Source organism: Paramormyrops kingsleyae, chromosome 8, assembly GCF_048594095.1.
Source record: "Paramormyrops kingsleyae isolate MSU_618 chromosome 8, PKINGS_0.4, whole genome shotgun sequence".
NCBI classification, from domain to species: Eukaryota; Metazoa; Chordata; class Actinopteri; order Osteoglossiformes; family Mormyridae; genus Paramormyrops; species Paramormyrops kingsleyae.
This window is the reverse complement of record NC_132804.1, coordinates 13,736,414-13,743,364: the sequence shown is the minus strand read 5'-3', so window position 1 is coordinate 13,743,364 and position 6,951 is coordinate 13,736,414. Positions and strand designations below refer to the sequence as shown.

The 6,951-nt window shown below is 42.8% G+C and overlaps 1 long non-coding RNA gene across 1 annotated transcript in view; it reads right to left on the bottom strand.

Moving 5' to 3' along the window:
• Positions 1–312: 312 nt before the first annotated feature.
• The window catches only part of LOC111839830 (uncharacterized), a 33,022-nt gene continuing 26,383 nt past the window's right edge, over positions 313–6,951 (bottom strand). The window contains exon 3 of the long non-coding RNA XR_002837198.2: positions 313–4,480. This is a non-coding gene — a long non-coding RNA (uncharacterized lncRNA). The remainder of the gene's footprint in view (positions 4,481–6,951) is intronic.

Sequence of the window (6,951 nt, the reverse complement as noted above, 5' to 3'; positions counted from 1 at the left end):
CATGGGTAAAGTGGAGCTAAATGACATGAGGGATAAACATTCTATACACAGAATTGCATTGTAATGTATCATTGTAATTTATTAACATGTTTAACAGACCAGAATAGAACAAGCAGGTACAGCATAGGTGCACAGTTGTGATTGTTATATGTAGCGATTCATTACTGATTCACTGATTTCCCAAATTATCTGCCAAGCTGCGTTTCTAGGCTTGCATTCCCACACCAGATGGAGCTCTCCCTGTGGGTAAACTGCTTGGTGTCTGTCTGCTTCTCCTGTCATACCAGTTCTCAGTGTTTCTGAAAAAGAAAAAAATTCCCTGGAGAACTGAGCACGCAGTGCTGACAATGTCATTGCAATTAGCTCCCTATACATCTGCTGCTGTGTTCGCTCAGAAGACCTCAGGGAGTGTGATCACCAGTGGACCCTCTGTTTTATGCCCTGGTGGCAATAAAGATCTCCAGCCAAGTGACACTGGCTGTTCTCCCAGGCTTGCACTGTAAATCCAAGTGATGAGTGTTCTCCCTATGCATGCCATTATGTCTACTGGCAACCTAAGTGCTGCAATAGCAACCCGACTATGGATCCATCTTTAACTTGATGGAGCATTATTCATATCAGAGGTGTTTTTTTTTTTAAAACAGAGTATCAATCAAATATCTCCATCCGTTTTCTATACCTGCTTATCTATTCATGATCGCAGGAAGGCCAGAGCCTATGGACACAAGGCAGGATGGGGCACCAACCCATGACAGGGCACACTCACACACTCTATCTATCTATCTATCTATCTATCTATCTATCTATCTATCTATCTAATCATTTTATTGATTTTTGATTTTTGCACTGCTGGGGGAACCTGGAGTGCCCAGAAGAAACCCCACGATGACACGGGGAGAACATGCAAACTCCACACACAGGGAGCCATGGCCAAACCCTGGTCCCAGAGGTGTGAGGCAACAGTGCTAACCACAGCATCACCACAGCCCCCCCCCCAAAATCAAATATCCTGGTCAGTGATTTCATAGTAATTTTTAATGCAGACTGCAATCAATCTGTAAACCAATGGTTGTCATAGTGGTTGTTGTTTGTAAGAATACTTATGCTCCATGGCAGATGGGCACCAGGCACAGATGTCTATTTATGTTTATTTATTCTTGGTTGATCACCCCTGAAGATTCTGGCCAGAAAGTAATAAGAAGAACATAAAGTTAATATCTGATTGAAGATTGACCGCAAAAGCAGAGATATTTCCATGGATTTTTGGTCAGAACTGGGCATCACATAGGCTTACATAGTGTATTGGTTTCCAGCTATCCTTAATTGTTATTTTATCCAGGTCATTATTTTTTCAAGGAGTTCCTTTACATGCCTTCATTAACTGTTAGATGATTCGCTTAAGGACTACAGCACTCAACTCCCGCTACAAACAATAATAAGGTCTTGTAAAATGTTATTTTGCAAAGTGTCTTACAAGAATGAGATATTCCGCTTGGTTAGGTATTCCAAACGTGGAAAAGGAGAGGCAGTGATGCTGAACACCTTTCGCCTCCCTCACACTCACCCACACATGCCCACAAACACACAAGGAGTAACAGATTGCAACCAACAAGGACTAATCCCCACCTTGTTGCAGATTCATGGACGAACACAGACATTATGTCAAACAATAGTTGCCCAACAAAAAATACAGGCACTTAAGTCAGGGCTGTTCATTCCTGCTCCTGGAGATCTCCCACTCTGCAGAGCTTAGGTGCAGCCCTAATTTAACACACCTGCTTCAGCCTCATGACAAATGCCCTGTTCCAGTATTGTACAACTTCCATATTTGAAATGATGGTTAGCTCTGTTGCATCAGGTATCAGGGTTTGAGTCTCTGCCCCAGCACTTTGCATGTTCTCCCCATGTCATTATGGGGTTTCCTCCAGGTTCTCCACTTTCCCCCAAAAAGGTAAATTGTCCAAAAAAGGTGAATTGGAGTTGCCAAGTTGTCCATAGGTGTAAATTGTGTGTGTGAGTGGTGTATGTGTTTTCCCTGCAATGGGTTGATGCCCCATCATGCACTATTGCCTGCCTTTTGCCCATATCTTCTGGGATAGACTCTGGAACCCCAATACCTTGGGTACAGGAAATGGATAGAGGGAAACTGCCATGCCTGGAGAGGTAGTCACAGATTATTATTTTAATATGTAAAAGAACATATTGACTTTACCATTCATCATAATGGACTGAGTTACACATATTTTGACATAGAGTATATGCAAAATTTCTAGGCATAAAAGACTCAAAACTGGGAGGCAAAAACACATTTTGTAAAGTTATTGTTATAAGTTTTAGAAAGCAATTTTCAGAGTTTAATTTTTTATACATATTTAGACATGTAGACCAAATTATTACCCAATAACTTTTTATATTATACTAAACGTAATCATAACACATGTAAATTGAAGCATGTATCCATACAGCGAATAATTAAATATTAACATTTTAATATAAGCTTCCATTGTACTTTAAGACTTTGGGTTTGAGTTTTATCCAACAGCATTGTTTTGTTCTAGCACTCATGTAAGGTGTCATGCAGCATGCATGCCATATACTGTATATGCACCTCCTCTAATTAACCTGTTGTGAGTCCTAGGGAGGAGGGAGGCGGAAATACTGGGAAATTGGGATTAATGTTTATGTGACCTCTGGGAGAAGGTCATGTGCTGGGCTGGATTGTTTGTTAATGCAGCTCTAGTCAGGTCAAGAGGATGGAACTGTTGGTGAAGGATTAGAATATATAATCCCTTGATCTGGCAATCAAAAATTGAGAAGTAAGGCTTGTTGACATGAGGGGTCAATGTGTACTGGGGTCTTTAATGAAGTCTTTATGGAATGATATACTGCTCTTAAACCAGACAGTTCACATATGGGAAGATAATTACACATCTGAGCAATATAAGCAGTGTCCTCATTTTCCCTTTCTCATCTACACTAAGTCAGCCTGTTTTTCATCAGGCCCACAGTTAGATGTTTGCTTCACAGTCACTGGACAGGATCATTTTATCCATGTACAGCTCAGGTTTATACTTTGCCCATTATTCCTGAACATTTAATGAGCTGTTGTAAACTAAGTATCTCTTACATAGATGTAGAGACAGATGACGTCATAGCCGCGAGTCAAGGACTTTGACGCTATATCTCCTGTTTACCCTTGAAGACCATGGGAGGTTTGGCTAGGAGTCAGCCTGTCCCTGCCAGACATAAAGGCCATCATGTGCAAAGTATGCTTGTCATGAGGTCAGCAAAGCTGACCATGCAGACCACAGTAGCAAATAGCGATGCTGATGATGTTGGTCCACCTTGAGTGAGAGTTTATAGAAGGCTGACAGGACGCAAACAACAGTGACCTTGGCTGATAGCATTAGTTTTGGGGGGGGTGTGGATCGGAGTGGGGGCAGGGGCACTAGCCAATGGGACAGGCGTGGGAAATAAAACAAGGGTGTGACATGGTCATGGTCTTTGCAAACAGTTTCATTGACAGTGCATAGCACTACATCCTGTTTATTCTTTAGCTGGAAAGTGTCATCCAGTTTGTGTTAACAGAAATAATTGATTTCCTTAACCTGTATGACCATTTCTTTCTCTATTATGTGCTTTTGCTTCACATTCCAGAAGGCCAGTTTGAAGGGAATTGCAGTTGTCTAGGTAGGAGATGAGCATCATCTAACAATGTTGTGATCGAAAGGCAAGTGTCATAGAGAAGCGATAGATATTTTTATCCAAAGCAACAATTATACCTATTTTTACTGGATATTTTAAGGGAGCAGCTCATCAATTGAAGCCCTGTCTTCTAGAACTTGGAAAAGCAGCTTTGAAGTGATTAACGAGAATGGTTAATGCCAATTCACGCTTCACTTTTCCGCATGCACTTTCGGTTGTGGATGACGATAAGTGAAGTAAATTTCGTCATCAGGGGCTAGCTGTGGATGGCTGAGGTTGGTGCACCTGTTGCCCAGATTTTTATGTCTTTTATGCCTAGTATAAAAGGTCACGTTTGTGCAAAAATCATGCTTTTTCATCAGCTTTAATGTTAATTTTCATTCATTTCCTGCTGCAGCTGCTCCTCATCCTACTCGCTCTGCACCCGTCGCTCGACCGGCTCATGCGCACCGCTCAATACTCCGGAAGCAGCTGGGCCTCCATAGTATGGCTCACCTCCTCACGGGCAACCAGTGTCACCTCTGCAGCTTAGCTTGCAGCCGCTGGCAGTAGCGCAGTGGCTATTCACCATTAGCAAGCTAAGAGGCCTCATTGGCCGTGAGCAGTGGAAGTCCCAGACCCTCTCACCCTCCCATTTCGCCGACACCTCGGATGGGGGTCCGATGGGCTGGCAGGGGCGGCTTGAGGGCGTGCTGCATTGGTTCGAGACGCTGTAGCAGGATGAGGGTCCAGCAGGCTGACAGGGGCGGTTTGAGGGCACATACACGGTGGGTAACTAGACATTACAAAGAGACATGCGAGGATCAGGCAAAGACCGAGTACAAACACAGATAAGCTCACACGAGACAATCAGGTCCACAGGAAAGCAATTAGAAGAAGACATACACAGGGGCTATATACAAGGCTCGCAAGCATGCTGGGAAATGTTAATAGGATCTGCTATGCGGCGCTATCTCACTGGCACTACAATACACACACACACACACACACACAAACATGCATATATATGCAGAAAACCTTGCTCTTTAAAGGCATATGGAATACATGGATGTGGTCAGCTAGAGCGTCTCCCAAGAAGCACAGACCATGACACAAAAGGATGGCTCATCACAGCACAAGTAAATGCTGTTAAAAGCTGCCCCCTCTGGTCCTCTTTGTCCTGCTCCTTTCTGGTAATGAGTTGCGATGAGTGAGTTTAATGGTTTCTTTAGTTGATCCCACAGTCGTTCTCTGATACAGGCATCAGGATCAGTAATAGTGCCACAGATTGGCCCTTAGGCTGATAAGGATGGTAATTAGAGGTGATCCTGCAATTAAAAGGCCAAGGAAGGGTCGCACTCTTGCCTCAATTTATGCCAAATTTACAGGGCTTTAATTCTTTTACTGGGCCTTCTGCTTCCCCTCATGTCCCCAGTGACTTGCTGCAGCCGCCCCGGTTTTGTTTAAAGTTTGGGCTTAATCTGATCGTTACAAAAGCCAGGTTCTCGACCATGCTGTAAAAACACTATCTCCCCAGCCCATTCCCAAAACAAAGTACATACACACAGACACTCCACTTTCTTGTTTTTGCTGCAGTTAATACTGAGGAATTTGTCTCAAGTCATGCAAAGAAGAAGGCAAATAAACAGCTTTAATAAAAAGCAGTAAAGAAGGCGAGAGCTACACTCTCCAGACTAGCTAAAATGTAGCCCATTGTTCTTAATTACTTACTTGGTAGACTGCATTTATCAGTAATAAAAAAACATATAGTACATATCAGAATGCCGTAAGAATTACCATCAGAATGCAGTATCAGCATGCAGAATAAAACTTACCATATCTAATGAGAAGATTATATTTGCTATTTTAGTTAAGAGGTCTTTACCTACTACAAACTTATATATCATTATTTTTGCATTAATTTAGGAATTGCCCTCTCCCTCTAATACCTAAATTTCACAAACTATTGTGTCAGTTATCAGAATGACTACATACTATACCATTTTTTCAGATTTGTCATGACTTGACCAGACAACTACAGTATACTTGAGGTGCCTCGTGGCACACAGCACCGTAACTGGAAGCAAGTGAAGAATACTGCATTAGTAAACCTTAACTTCCATAAAAAGTTAACTTGTATTAACTATTAACTTGATTTGTTTTAATTGAAGAGTGGCACAGTGACCCATTGGTTTGATTTCAGACCTCCAGGCTTTTCTCCATTGGTCCATGTGTCTGTTGTCCCACAATTTACAAACAGCTGAACTGGAGTGTAAACCCCTCAAAAGTGCCCATAGTGTGATGGAGTGGCATCCTGTCCAGGGTGTCCTATGCCCAGGGTGTCCTATGCCCAGGGTGTCCTATGCCCAGGGTGTCCTATGCCCAGGGTGTCCTATGCCCAGGGTGTCCTATGCCCAGGGTGTCCTGGCTGGGTCGGGCTTCTGGTTCACCGTTATACTGCATAAGCAGCCAAGGAAACAGGACAAATGCTTCAAGTGAACTATAGGACCTTGCCTTTTTATATTTGTATGTTTTGTTTTTATAATCAGTTGTGTTTTGGACTGGAACAGGAAAGCTCTTTGATATGCATGTATATATTAAGCCCTAATTAGCTATAATAATGAGTGAGGCAGACAAACAGATGAAGCTAACCACTTTGGGAGGGTTAATGTGTGCAAGGGCCACTTCAAAGATTCTAAGTGGATGGGGCACCGTGGGGGTGACGGTGCTGGACGAGAGATGGGTGGATTTCACCGAGGATCTCTGAAGCCCTTCAGTTACAGGAAGAGCACTTGAGCAAAGCTGAGTATGGTGTCAATCACAAAGTGGCTCTTTTAGCACCCAGCCCCCCCCCCCCCCCCACTGCTCAATGGGATGGATGGTGAGAGGAAAAGCAAAAACGAAACACAGGGAAAGGGATATGAGGCATGGGAGATTAAGGTAATGCGACGAAAGGGAGTCAATGAGAGGAGGAAAACGTTAATGAGAGAAAGGAGACAGTGATGGACAGGAATAGAGATGAACATGCTATAAATTCCCTGAGATGATATTCTTGGACATGAATTTTATTTTTCACATCAGAGCAGTGCAGTAACTTTGGGATTAATGGCCTGTAAATTCACATTAGTGCAAAAAATGTTGACCCCCATAAAACAATCAGCAGTTATTAATCGTTTATTGACCGTGGAAGGAGTGAAAGTTTAAACTCGTTTTAATTACACAGTGAATATGATGGCGTTGGGCAATCCTTACCTACAGTAAGACCTA